Below are 15,203 nucleotides of genomic sequence, written 5' to 3' on the forward strand. Positions count from 1 at the left end.
AGTTGTATTTGCCCAGTGTTTACTTAATACATCTACGTTGTTTTTCCTGGTCTATTTTGGTCCACTTCATGATGGCAAAAGCTATAATTTTAGGCAGGACTATGCCTCAGTCTGTAGCTGTGCCTGCTTCCTTTGCTCATCCATGTTAGCTGGCAGTTTTTCTTTTAAAAAGTTGAACAAAAATGGGATATGTGCAATAGAAATATATATATGTATATTTTAATACTTGTGGACAAATGTTACAAGTTGTTTAAGAACAACAAAATCACCAATGTCTTCCATTTTGAGATGTGTATAGTTTTGTAAGCATTAGTGCTTGGTAGCATATTGTAGTGCCATGTTAGGGGTTAGTGCATGAGCCTAGTAATAATTTAAACTTCAGGATGAATTATTGATAATAACTAATAGTGTAAAAAGAGTGGAAAATCTATACCTTTTCTTTTCTCATAAAAAAAAAACAAAACAACCACATGATCATCTCAATAGATGCAGAAAAAGCTTTTGACAACATTCAACACCCATTTATGATAAAAACTCTTCAGAAAGTGGGCATAGAGGGAACCTACCTCAACATAATAAAGGCCATATACGACAAACCCACAGCAGACATCATTCTCAATGGCGAAAAACTGAAAGCATTTCCTCTAAGATCAGGAACAAGACAAGGATGTCCACTCTCGCCACTATTATTAAAGGAATCCAAATTGGAAAAGAAGAAGTAAAACTGTCACTGTTTGCAAATGACATGATACTATACATAGAGAATCCTAAAGATGCCACCAGAAAACTACTAGAGTTAATCAATGAATTTGGTAAAGTTGCAGGATACAAAATTAATGCACAGAAATCTCTTGCATTCCTATATACTAATGATGAAAAATCTGAAAGAGAAATTAAGGAAACACTCCCATTTACCATTGCAACAAAAAGAATATAATACCTAGGAATAAACCTACCTAGGGAGACAAAAGACCTGTATGCAGAAAACTGTAAGACACTGATGAAAGAAATTAAAGATGATACAAACAGATGGAGATGTATACCATGTTCTTGGATTGGAAGAATCAATATTGTGAAAATGACTATACTACCCAAAGCAATCTACAGATTCAATGCAATCCCTATCAAATTACCAATGGCATTTTTTACAGAACTAGAACAAAAAATCTTAAAATTTGTATCGAGACATGAAAGACCCCGAATAGCCAAAGCAGTCTTGAGGGACAAAAGCGGAGCTGGAGGAATCAGACTCCCTGACTTCAGACTATACTACAAAGCTACAGTAATCAAGACAATATGGTACTGGCACAAAAACAGAAATATAGATCAATGGAACAAGATAGAAAGCCCAGAGATAAACCCACGCACCTAAGGTCAGCTAATCTATGACAAAGGAGGCACGGATATACAATGGAGAAAAGACAGTCTCTTCAATAAATGGTGCTGGGAAAACTGAACAGCTACATATAAAAGAATGAAATTAGAACACTCCCTAACACCATACACAAAAATAAACTGAAAATGGATTAGAGACCTAAATGTAAGACCGGACACTATAAAACTCTTAGAGGAAAACATAGGAAGAACACTCTTTGACATAAATCACAGCAAGATCTTTTTTGATCCACCTCCTAGAGTAATGGAAATAAAAACAAAAATAAACAAATGGGACCTAATGAAACTTAAAAGCTTTTGCACAGCAAAGGAGACCATAAACAAGACAAAAAGACAACCCTCAGAATGGGAGAAAATATTTGCAAACGAATCAACAGACAAAGGATTAATCTCCAAAATGTATAAACAGCTCATGCAGCTCAATATTAAAAAAACAAACAACCCAATCCAAAAATGGGCAGAAGACCTAAACAGACATTTCTCCAAAGAAGACATACAGATGGCCAAGAAGCACATGAAAAGCTGCTCAACATCACTAATTATTAGAGAAATGCAAATCAAAACTACAATGAGGTATCACCTCACACCAGTTAGAATGGGCATCATCAGAAAATCTACAAACAACAAATGCTGGAGAGGGTGTGGAGAAAAGGAAACCCTCTTGCACTGTTGGTGGGAATGTAAGTTGATACAGCCACTATAGAGAACAATATAGAGGTTCCTTAAAAAACTAAAAATAGAATTACCATACGATCCAGCAATCCCACTTTGGGCATATACCCAGAGAAAACCATAATTCAAAAAGACACATGCACCCCAATGTTCATTGCAGCACTATTTACAATAGCCAGGTCATGGAAGCAACCTAAATACCCATCAACAGACAAATGGATAAAGAAGTAGTGGTACATATATACAATGGAATATTACTCAGCCATAAAAATGAACAAAATTGGGTCATTTGTAGAGACGTGGATGGATCTAGAGACTGTCATACAGAGTGAAGTAAGTCAGAAAGAGAAAAATAAATATCATATATTAATGCATATATGTTGAACCTAGAAATATGGTACAGATGAACCGGTTTGCAGGGCAGAAATAAAGACACAGATGTAGAGAAGAAACGTATGGACACCAAGGGAGGAAAGTGGTGGGGCAGGAGGTGGTGGTGGTGTTGTGATGAATTGGGAGGTTGGGATTGACATGTATACAGTAATATGTATAAAATGGTTAACTAATAAGAACCTGCTGTAGAAAAAAATAAATAAAATAAAATAAAAAAAAAGAGTCCAAGAATCTGGGTTGATAACAGAGAGCGGGTCCTTTAAGATAGGAAATGTGTGTTTTTTTAATTGATTTTTTCTTCCCCTGACTTAATCACAGTGTATGATACATAGTAGGTTGTGATAGAAATTTGTTGCATGAATTTGAAATTAATTGTTTTGAACTTGAAATATGTTTCATGAAATATGTTGTAAATGTTGATTAGGTGGTGATTCCACCTCAGAAGGCTTTTACATCTATAGCCTAACAGGGGTAATTGTGCATATTGAAGGCCTGAGAAAGAGAGCAACTCTAGCAGGTGGGAGAATTTAGCAGAATGGAAAGTAAGTTACTTCTCAGAAATATTTAGCAGTTGAACTGAAACAGTTTCAGAAAGGTGCTGGGCCAGAGGTAGGTTCTTACAAAGTCCTAATGGGGAGATAGGGAAGCTCTGTGTTCCCTTTACCAGCTACCCTTATACAAATGGCTTTCGATTTTCCTCATACTCTTTAAGATTTTTTTAAATTGAAGTATAGTTGAGTTACAATATTATATTAGTTTTGGTTGTACAGCATAATGTTAAGTATTTTTACAAATTATACTCCATTAAAAGTTATTGTAAGATAATTGCTATAATTCCCTGTGCTATACAATATATCCTTGTTGCTTTTCTGTTTCATACAGAGTAGTTTGTATTTCTTAATGCCATACTCCTAATGTGTTCCTCCTCATTTCCCTATCCCCTCTAGTGACCACTAGTTTGTTTTCTGTATCAGTGAATCTCTTTCTGTTTTGCTATATACCTTCATTTGTATTAATTTTAGATTCTGCAAGTAAGTGATATCATGTAGTATTTTTCTCTCTGTCTGACATATTTCACTAAGCGTAATATTCTCTGGGATCATCCATGTTGCTGCATATGGCAGAATTTCATTCTTTTTATAGTTCACTAATACTCTATTGTGTATACACACACACACACACACACACACACACACACACAGACCACATATTCTGTGTCCGTTCTTCTATTGCTGGACAGTTGGATTGTGTCCATATCTTGGCTATTATAAATAGTACCACTATGAACATTGGGGTGCACATATCTTTTTAAAAATATATATTTATTTATTTATTTATTTTTGTCTGCGTTGGGTCTTCGTTGCTGCATGCGGGCTTTCTCTAGTTGTGGCGAGTGGGGGCTACTCTTCGTTATGGTGTGCGGGCTTCTCATTGCGGTGGCTTCTCTTGTTGCAGAGCATGGGCTCTAGGTGCTCAGGCTTCAGTAGTTGTGGCACGTGGGCTCCGTAGTTGTGACTCACGGGCTCTAGAGCGCAGGCTCAGCACACGGGCTTAGTTGCTCTGTGGCATGTGGGATTTTCCCGGACCAGGGCTTGAACCCGTGTCCCCTGCATTGGCAGGCGGATTCTTAACCACTGCACCACCAGGGAAGTCCCCGCATGTATCTTTTTGAATTAGTGTTTTTGTTTTTTTGGATATATACCCAGGAGTGGAATTGTTGTCTCATATAATAGTTCTATTTTTAGTTGTTTGAGGAACCTCTATACTGTTTTCCACAGTGGTTGCACCAATTCACATTCCCACCAGTGTACAAGTGTTCCCTTTTCTCCACATCCTCACCAATATTTGTTTTTGTAGCCTTTTTAATGATAGCCATTCTTTTTTTTTTTTGTACTGCTTGCTTTTATTTTAATTTTATTTTTGACCATGTCACATGACATGCAGGATCTTAGTTCCCCAACCAGGGATCGAACCCATGCCCCCTGTAGTGGAAGCACAGAGTCTTAACTACTAGACTGCCAGGGAAGTCCCAATGATAGCCATTTTGACCTGTGTGAGGTGATACCTCATCCAGGTTTTTATTTGCATTTCTCTAATAATTAGCAACATTGAGCATCTTTTCATATGCCTGTTAGCCATCTATTTGTCTTCTTTGGAAAAATGTATATTCAGGTCTTCTGCCCTTTTTTAGATTGGGTTGTTTGTTTTTTTGATATTGAGTTGTATGACTTGTTTGTATATTTTTGGATACTAACCCCTTGTCAGTTATGTAATTTGCAAATATTTTCTCCCACTCTGTAGGTTGTCTTTTCGTTTTGTGATTGTTTCCTTTGATGTGCAAAACTTTTAAGTTTAACAAGGTTCCATTTGTTTCTTTTTCTTCTATTTCTTTTGCCTTATGTGACAGACCCAAAAAACTATAACTACGATTTATGTCAAAGAGTGTTCTGCCTATGTTCTCTTCTAGGGATCTTATGGTTTCAGATATTACGTTTAGGTCTTTAGTCCATTTTCAGTTTATTTTGGTGGAAGGTGTGAGGAAATGTTCTAATATCATTGTTTTACATATAGATGTCCAGTTTTCCCAGCACCACCTATTGAAGAGACTGTCTTTTGTCCATTGTATATTCTTGCCTCCTTTGTGGTAGATTAATTGACCATACAGGTGCATGGGTTTATTTCTGGTCTCTCTGTTCTGTTCCATTGATCTATGTGTCTGTTTTTGTTCTGCTACCATTCTGTTTTGATTATTGTAGCTTTGTAGTATAATCTGAAGTCTGAGAGGGTGATTCCTTCAGCTTTGTTCCTTTTTTCTCAAAATTGCTTTGCAATTCAGGATCTTTTGTGGTTCCATATGAATTTTGGGATTGTTTAAAGTTCTGTGGAAAATGTCATGGGTATTTTGATTGAGGTTACATTAAATCTGTAGATTACTTTGGGCCGTGTGGCCATTTTAACAATATTAATTCTCCCAATCCAATAGCACAAGATATCTTTCCATTTTTTTGTATCATTTTAATTTCCTTCATTATTGTTTCATGGTTTTCAGATTATAGGTGTTTCACCTCCTTGTTAAGTTTATTCCTTGTTTTTTTTTTTTTTTGATGTGATTTTAAATGGGATTTTTTTTCTTTCCCTTTCTGATTGCTCTTTATTAGTGTATAGAAAAGCAACAGATTTCTGTATCTTAATCTTGTATCCTGCAACTTTGCTGAATTCATTTATTAGTTCTAATAGTTTTTTGGTGGAGACTTTAGGGTTATCTACATAATGTATAATTTCATCTGCAAATAGTGATAGCTTTAACTCTTCCCTTCCAATTTGAATGACTTTATTTCTTTTTCTTGTCTGATTACTATGACTAGGACTTCCAACACTATGTTAAATAGAAGTTGCAAGAGTGAGCATTCTTGTCTTGTTCCTGAATTTAGAGAAAAGACTTTCAGCTTTTCACCATTGAGTGTAATGTTAGCTGTGGGTTTGTCATAAATGGCCTTTATTATGTTGAGGTATGTTTCTTCCCTGATGACTGTTTTATCATGAATGGTTTTGAATTTTGTGAAATGGTTTTTCTGCATCTATTGAGATGATCATGTGATTTTTATCCTTCCTTTAGTTAACATGGTGTATCACATTGATTGAGTTCTGAATATTGAACCATCCTTGCATCCCTGGAATAAACCCAACTGGATCATGGTGTATGATCCTTTTAATATACTGTTGGATTCAGTTTGCTAATATTTTGTTGAGAATGTTTGTATCTATAATCATCAACGATATTGGCCTTTAATTTTCTTTCTTTCTTTCTTTTTTTTTTTTTTTGTAGCGTCTTTGCTGGTTTTGGTATCAGGGTAATGGTAGCCTTATAGAATGATTTTGGGAGTGTTCTGTTTTCTTTAATTTTTTAGTATAGTTTGAGAAAGATAGGTATTAGCTCTTCTTTGTATGTTTGGTAGAATTTACCTCTGAAGCTATCTGCTTCTAGACTTTTGTTTGCTGGGGGTTTTTTAAATTACCAATTCAATTTCACTACTAGTGATTGGTCAGTTCAAAGTGTTTATTTCTTCTTGATTCCATCTGGGCAGGCTGTATGTTTCTAGAAATGTGTCCATTTCTTCTAGGTTGTCTAATTTGTTGGCATATAACTGTTTATAGTATTGTCTTATGATTTTTGTATCTCTGTGGTATCAATTGTTATTTCTCCTCTTTCATTTCTTATTTTGTTAATTTTGCTTCTCTCTCTTTTCTTCTTGGTGAGCATGGCTAAATTTTTATCAATTTTATTTATTTAAAAAAAAGCCCCAGCTCTTGGCTTACTTTATCTTTTCTATTATGGGGGGGTCTCTATTTTATTTATTTCCTGTCTGATCTTTACTATTTCCTTCCTTCTGCTGACTTTGGGCTTTGTTTGTTCTTTTTCTAATTCCTTTTGGTGGTAGGTTAGGTTGCTTATTTGAGATTTTTCTCATTTCTTCAGGAAGGCCTGCATCACTATAAACTCTCTCTTTGAACTTCTTTTTCTGCATTCCATAGATTTTGGATAGTTGTGATTCCATTTTCATTTGTCTCAAGGTATTTTCTCATTTCCTCTTTTATTTCTCATTGTCCCATTGTTTTTTTTAAACTTTTAATTTTATTTTGGAGGATAGTTGATTAACAATGTTATGTTAGTTTCAGTTGTACAACAAAGTGATTTCCTTATACATATACATGTATCTATTATTTTTCAAATTCTTTTGGTCCATTGGTTTCTTAGTAGCTTGTTTATACGTGTTTGTTCTTTTCACATTTTTTTTCCTGTAATTGATTTCTAGTTTCATACCATTGTGGTGGAAAAAATGCTTGATATCAATTCTATCCTCTTAAATTTGTTGAAACTTGTTTTGTGATCTAGCATGTGACCTATCCTGGAGAACATTCCATGTGCACTTGAAAATAATGTATATTCTGCTGGTTTTGGATAGAATGTCCTGTAGATATCTATTAAGTCCGACTGGACTACTGTGTCACTTAAGACCACTATTGGGACTTCCCTGGTGGTCAAATGGTTAAGACTCCACGTTCCCAGTGCAGGGGGCATGGGTTCAATCCCTGGTCAGGGAACTAAGATTCCACATGTTTCAGGGCATGGCCAAAAAAAGGAAAAAAAGACCACTATTGCCTTATTGATTTTCTGTCTGGATGATCTGTCCATTGACGTAAGGGGTGTTAAAGTCTCCTATTATTATTGTTTTATTGTCAATTCCTCTTTTTATGTATGTTAGTTTTTGCTTTATATGTCTAGGTGCTCCTGTATTCATACATATATGTTAATGAGTGTAATATCCTCCTCTTGTATTGATCCCTTTATCATTATATAGTGCCCTTGTTTGTCTTTTGTTATAGCCTTTCTTTTAAAATCTGTTTTGTCTGATATGAGTATTGCTACCCCCACTTTCTAATCATTTACATTAGTATCCCCTCACTTTCAGCCTGTGTGTGCCTTTAGCTCTGAAGTCTATCTCTAGTAGGCAACATATAGACAGGTCTTTTTTTTTTTTTTAAATCCAATCAGCCACTCTATATCTTTTGATTGGAGCATTTAGTCCATTTGACATTTAAAGTAATTATTGATAGGTATGTACTTATTACCATTTTACTACTCATTTTCTGGTTGTTTTTGTAGTTCTCTGTTCATTTATTCTTTTTGTTTCTTCACTTGTAGTGTGATGATATTCTTTAGTAGTATGCTTGTGTTCTTTTCTTTTTAGTTTTTGTGTATTATTGTAGGCTTTTTTTTTTTTTTTTTAATTTAGACTGCCTGGATTCAGACTGCCTGACTGATTTATTTATTTATTTATTTATTTTTGGCTGTGTTGGGTCCTCGTTTCTGTGCGTGGGCTTTCTCCAGTTGCGGCGAGCAGGGGCCACTCTTCGTCGTGGTGCGCGGGCCTCTCACTGTCGCAGTCTCTCTTGTTGCGGAGCACAAGCTCCAGATGTGCAGGCTCAGTAGTTGTGGCTCACGGGCCTAGCTGCTCCACGGCATGTGGGATCTTCCCAGACCAGGGCTCGAACCCGTGTCCCCTGCATTGGCAGGCAGATTCTCAACCACTGGGCCACCAGGGAAGCCCTACTGTAGGTTTTTGATTTGTGGTTACCATGGCGTTCACAAATGTCAACCTATAACTATATCTATTTGTTTCAATCTGGTAGTCATTTAAGTTCAAACACATTCTTAAAGATCTACAGTGTTTTACTCCCCTCCCCAACATTTTGTGTTTTTTGATGTCATATTTTACATCTTCATGCTTATCCCTTAACTATTTATTCTAGTTGTAGTTGCTTTTTACAACTTTTTTGTCTTTTAATCTCTGTACTGACTTATTTAAGTGATTGATCCTCAGTCCTTATGATATAGTTGCCTTTCCTAGTGGGATTTTTCCTTTCCTATAGATTCTTACTTCTTTTCCACTTAGAGAAGACCCTTAAAATTTCTTTTAGAGTAAGTTTAGTATTGATGAACTCTTTTAGTTTTTGCTTATCTGAGAAATACTTTATCTTTCCGTCTATTCTAAATGATAATCTTTCTGGGTAGAGTATCCTAGGTTGTAGGTTTTTCCCTTTCAGCACTTTGAAAATATTGTGCCATTCCTTCAGGCCTGCAAAGTGCCTGCAGATAAATTAGCTAATAGCCTTATGGGAATTCCCTTGTATATGACTCTTTGTTTTTCTCTTGCTACCTTTAGAGTTCTCTCTTTATCTTTAACTTTTGCCATTTTAATTATGATATGTATTGATGTGGATCTATTTGGGTTCATCTTGTTTGCCACCCTCTGTGCTTCTTGTACCTGGATATCTGTACTGTTCTTCAGGTTTGGGAATTTTCAGCCATAATTTTCTCAAATACATTTTTGATCCCCTTCCCCCTCTCTCTTCTCTCTTTGGGATCCCTATAACGTGAATGTTGGTATCCTTAATGTAATACCAGAAATCTCTTAAATTGTTTTCATTTCTCAAAATTTGTTTTTCTTTTTGCTGTTCTGATTGGGTGATTTCCTTTATTTTATTTCCCAAATGACTTATGTGTTCTTTGGTATCACTTAGTCTGCTATTCATTCCTTTATTTATTTATTTATTTATTTATTTATTTGGCTGTGCCAGGTCTTAGTTGTGGTACACAGGATCTTTGTTGCAGCATGTGGGATCTTTAGTTGTGGCATGTGGAATCTTTAGTTGTGGCATATGGAATCTTTAGTTGTGGCATGCAAACTCTTAGTTGCGGCATATGAGATCTAGTTCCCTGACCAGGGATCGAACCTGGGCCTCCTGCGTTGGGAGCATGGAGTGTTAGCCAGTGTGCCACTAGGGAAGTCCCTGCTATTCATTCCTACTAATGTGTTTTTAATTTCATCTATTGAACTCTTCATTTCTGATTAGGTCTTTTTTATATTTTCTACTTCCTTGTTAAAGTATTCACTGTGTACATCAATTCTTTTCTCTAATTCAGTTAACATTTTTATTACCAATTCTTTGAATTCTTTATCTGATAAATTGTTTCTTTCTGATTTACTTAGTTTTTCAGGGGTTTTCTCTTATTCTTTCAATTGAGAGTAGTTCCTCTGCCTTTTCATTTTGCTTAACTTTCTCTACCTCTATGAGTTTAGGTGAAATAGATACCTACTGTGGTCTTGAAATGGTGTTCTTGTGTGGGAGCATCCCTCTATAGACTGCATGTACCCAGTGCCTTTGGTGGGAAAACTGGATTTGACATGGATATAAGTCATGTCTTGCCTCTGAGTGTGCTGGTATCTATAACCTTTGTAGGGTGTGGGGCTGGAGATGGAGGGGCTAGAACTGGAGCCGGGTGTCTGGTGGGACTTCCTCTCTGCTCAGTGGCCATCACTGCCCTATTGGAGGTGGGGTCTGATACCAAGTTACTGGAGAAGAAGCTGTGAGAGTTGGCCTGAACTGGCTCTGTTCCCTTTAAGTGTATGTTTTTCACTCTCCCCACAGTGAGACCCCTGCCCCAGAGCAGGGGAGGGCCAAAGCAAGTGGGGCTCTTGTGAGCTCTTGGTTTGCATTGGCCACAGACAGAGGTCCAATGCACTGCCTGTGCAGACGCCTGTGGTTCTGCTCTGACATAGCTTTGGTTGCAAGTCCTCTTTGTCCCTCACAGCTGGTCACTGTCCCCAGCCTCTGCTACCCCTGCTGTGTTGTAGAACCACGCTGCAAGGCAGGTGGGGCCTATGTGGGATCTCAGCATGTATCAGGGTGAGCTGTGGTGGAGTAGCTGACCTCAGAGATCTGGGCTGCTTCTGCGGAACTATTTGAGTAAGCGCCAACAATGGCCACCACCACCCCACACAGACTCTGCCCTGGGACTAGGTTGCCTCTGTGTCCCATGGTTGATTCCTTACCAATTCTTTATCACTGAGGAATTGACGTAAACAAATTTCTGTGTCTAATGTAAGCTAACCAAAAAATGCACAAAGTCTAACACTCCAGTGTAGGGTAATAAAGCCCTTCTTGGGTTTAAATGGAATTGGGAGACTTTAATGTCTGTTTCTGCCCATTTCCACTCCTACTTCACTTCATCCTGGACCACACAGGGCTGGGTGACAGCGTTACCCAGAAAAGCTTCAGCTGGGGAAGGGGGTCTATTAGCTGATTTTAGTCATAATTAACACAGTGCTTAGATCTCAGGAATTTATTGTTCCCTTTGTATTACTCTTTCCTTTGGGTCTTCTTTTTTCTTATCTACAAATCTCTGCCACCATTTACACTCCTTTTCCCCCCCAATCTTCCCTTTCTCCTTAAACTCCTAGTTGTATCAAATTGTTGTTCAGTCCTATGTTAAGACAAAGTTATGAGACTCAAGTGAGTTATAGGATTCCTTTTACAAGTATATCATATCCAAATAAGTATGGGTACCTTAAAAGTAGTTGTCCTAGTTGGCTACCTTTTTATTCCAAAAGTTCTGTCATTACTCAAAATATTTTAGTCACTTATGTAGAGTTGCTCTCAAAACTAGTCTGAGCCCTACAAGAAGACCAGTTTCACTTCCTTATAATCACACTGAGTATTTTAAGAGTCCTGCCACTCTGCTTTTTTCCTTTGTCTTCCTGTTCCCAGTTCCCCTTTTCCTTGACTTCTCTAGTCCTCTAGCAAGAAGAGTCCTAGGTTCAGTGGGGCTCAAAGCACAGGGCAAGGCTCATCGCCATAGAGAGCCCAGGCAGGGAAGGGAGGTTGGCATGGTTCACAAGACTTTGACCTTTAAACAAAGCATGCTTACCCAGTTCTTTTTAGTCTGTCCTTTCCAGTGTCCCATTTCTGCTCTGTGGTCCCTCCCCAAACGTTATAAAAGAAAAGAACCATCAAATCCTAGGGCTGGGACATGGCCTTGAATCGTCCAACTCTTAGTGGTAACTTGGGGAGAATATGTAGGGAGAGACCCTTCAGAGAGCCCCATTTCCTTCTGCTCTCAGGTAGTTAGTTAATGTTCTACCAGCACTTCCCACTCTTGGGGAGACCAGGATCATGTTCCAGCCCCAGACTGCTGCTCAGGGCAGAGGGCACTTTGTACAGACAGTTGCGATTCAAGAGAGACCTGCATCTGAGCTTCATACTTCATCTTTAGAGTCTATATGTCTGTTGTCTTGTGTCTTCTGAGTTCTCAGACTCTGGATCTTCCTCTCTAAGTCTCTGCTTTGGAGGGTAATTGAGGATGTCTACTAGTGGGGGAGAAAGAAATTATTTTGCACAGCAAAAATTAACATAAAACTGGACTCCCGGCCCATTGTGCCTCTCTCTCCTCCCCAGAAGTTTCTGACTACCCCCAAACCCTAGTGAGGTGTTAGCTGATTATTACTAATATGTCTATGGGTTCTCCTCAGTAGTGGGGCTATGTTTGAAGGCTTTATGTTCTGGCTACCATCTTACTTGCTTTTCTCTTTTCCAGAGACGTCTACTTCTCACAAATAGGTGTGAGGCCAATGGTCTATAAATTCATCCTCCTTTCACCCTTTATTAGTTGCAGAATAAGTGTTGCAGTGTCTGTTTAGATAATACAGCGGTGGGGAGAGAGATAAAGGAAGCGCTGGATCACCTGCTAGGGGGTGGACCAGAGAGCACCATTAGCGAATGAACATCTCTGGAGCAGAGTAAGGGACAAGGTGCAAACAAGGAAGGGAAGTGAAAGGAAACCAAAGAACTGTAAGAATTCAGGGTCTAACCCAGAGAAGAATAAATAGGGGCCTAGACAGAGCCTTTGGGTGGTCCCAGCCCTGCTGCCTGAAAGAAGAGTTGCCTGATTGGTGCCTGTTATGGCCATGACCTTAGGCTACGTTCTGGGCTGTAGAGATCAATAGACATAGTCCCTAATTTGCAAATATACAGTCTAATCAAAGAAGATAAGTAACAAATAGAAATTAGATGAGATTTTCAAGATGTGTGGTATTGTGGGCTGGGATACTGCTTCCATCACTAACAGCTAATGTTTATTCTTCACTCATTTTTTTCTTAACTCTTTGCACATGGTTTAACTCATTGACTCCTCACAACAGCCCTGTGAAGTAGGTATTGTTATAATCTGCATTTTAAACGTGAACAATCTGAGGCACAGAGACATGACAGACAGCTTGCCTGAGGTCTCACAGTAGGGACTCAGGAGCAGGCACTCCAGCACAGCTGGTCTGGCTCTAGAACATGTGCTCTTAAGTAACATAGCCTCTAGTAAGTCATCCGAAGAGTGTGCAGAAGCTCTGTGGCTTCACATCCACATGCCTTTGTACTTGCTTGCCTGCCCTTCTGCCTGGAAGACTCTTCCTTGTAGACTCTGATCAAGGGAGCCACTCATTTGACATCTTGTCTGACTCCTTCTGCCTATTCCAGGGCAGTCACTGTCCTCAGAGCTGGACTAGCAATTTGTGTATATTTTGTTAAACTATTTGTTGGAATATCTGACTCTTGTGTTATAAGCTTCTGGAGAGCAAGGATTTTTTGTCTTGAAAATTTCAAATAGTTGCAAAAGTAAAGCTAATCATACAATGAATCTATGTGTACTCATCACGCAGCTTCAGCAATTATCATTTCATGGCCAATCTTTTTTAAAAAATATTTATTTATTTATTTGGCTGCGTAGGGTCTTAGTTGAGGCATGTGGGATCTTCATTGCCACATGCGGGATCTTCGTTGCAGCATGTGGGATCTTTAGTTGCAGCATGCAAACTCTTAGTTGCAGCATGTGGGATCTAGTTCCCTGACCAGGGATCGAACCCAGGCCCCCTGCATTGGGAGCGCAGAATCTTAGTCACTGGACCACCAGGGAAGTCCCCTTCATGACCAATCTTGTTGCATCTGTACTCCCTTCTCCAAATCTGGATTGTTTTGAAGCAAATCCCAGATATCAAATCATATCATCTGTAAACATTTCAGTTGTGTTACTAAAATATAAGGGCTTTTTGAAAAACATCATCAAAGTACCATTGTCACACTAAAAAGTAGTACTTCCTCAGTACCATAAAATTTTCAGTATTTGAATTTCTGCAATTACCTCAGAATTTTCCCCTTTCCTTCCCTTCCCATTTTTTGTTACTCCTTCATTTCTTTTTTGTCTCCCCCTTTTTTTACAGTAGAATTTTTTGAATAGCAATCCAAATAAGGGCTTTATTTTATAATCATCATGTGTTCTCACCACGTGGCTTAGTGCTTGACATATAGTACATCCTCAATAAATGATGTTAAATAAATGAATCATTGGAAGTCTATAAAATGTCCTGGTTGAATTAGTGCAGCCTTACTGTAACTTCTGGTTGGTTTATTGGGATGACTTTTGGTTTCTGATAACTTTAGTTAGGGGTTAACTTCGGTGCTAGCTCCTATCAGTGCCTGTGAACATTACTAAAGGTTTGAGGGCAATGAATGCACCTGTGACTCAGATTTACAGGCTAGCAGGAAATGGGCCATTGCTTTCTTGTCTCTGTTTTTTGTCTTTAGTCTCTTGTAATATCAAATTGAGTTTGGACCGACCCCGTTTGGCTTTTTTGCCATTTCTTCAGAACAGGGACCCTGAAGGAGCTCCCTGAGAGCATGATCAGCTTTCATATGGTGCTGTGGTAGGCAGCATTCTAGGATGGTACCCCAAGATTTACTCCTAACCCCTGGACTGTGAATATACGATGAGTAATCATGCATGTGATTGTGTTACCTTATGTGGCAAAAGGGATTTTGCAGATGTAAATAGGGTTACTAATCAGTTGAGTTTAAGTTTAACAAAAAAGATGATCTAAGTGGGCTTAGTGTAATCACAGGAGCCCTTTAAAAGCGGGCAGTTTTTTCCAGCTGGTCTCAGAAGGGGAAATCAGAGAGATTAGAAGTGTAAGAGGGATTGGATTTAAGGGATGTTCTCCATCACTGAGATAGAGGGGGCCTCATGCCTAGGACCTGAAAAGGTCCTGTAGTAGCTGAGAGTGTTTGTAACAGGACAGTGAGGACCTCGGTCTTAAAACTTCAAGGAACTGAATTTTGCGAGCTAAAAAAATGGGTGTTGTTTTAAGCCACTAAATTTGTGGTAATTTGTTTTGCAAAAGTAGAAAATTAATACGGGTGCTTTGTACTTGATAGGTTGAATTAGCTGCTCCTTTGTTTATTTTATTTTTAAAAATTCAGATAAAATTAAAATCCATTAAAAAGCACACAGATCTTAAGTATACAGTTTGATTTTGGGTAACTGTACACACCCATGTGATCACCGCCTGAATTGAGGT

The 15,203-nt window shown here is 38.2% G+C and overlaps 1 long non-coding RNA gene across 1 annotated transcript in view; it reads left to right on the top strand.

Annotated features, from left to right (window-relative positions):
• LOC309649182 overlaps positions 1–15,203 on the top strand; it is a 109,861-nt gene that overhangs the window by 28,589 nt on the left and 66,069 nt on the right. The window lies entirely within an intron of this gene.

Source organism: Balaenoptera physalus (assembly GCF_965194825.1).
Source record: "Balaenoptera physalus genome assembly, chromosome: 19".
In the NCBI taxonomy this organism is placed as follows: Eukaryota; Metazoa; Chordata; class Mammalia; order Artiodactyla; family Balaenopteridae; genus Balaenoptera; species Balaenoptera physalus.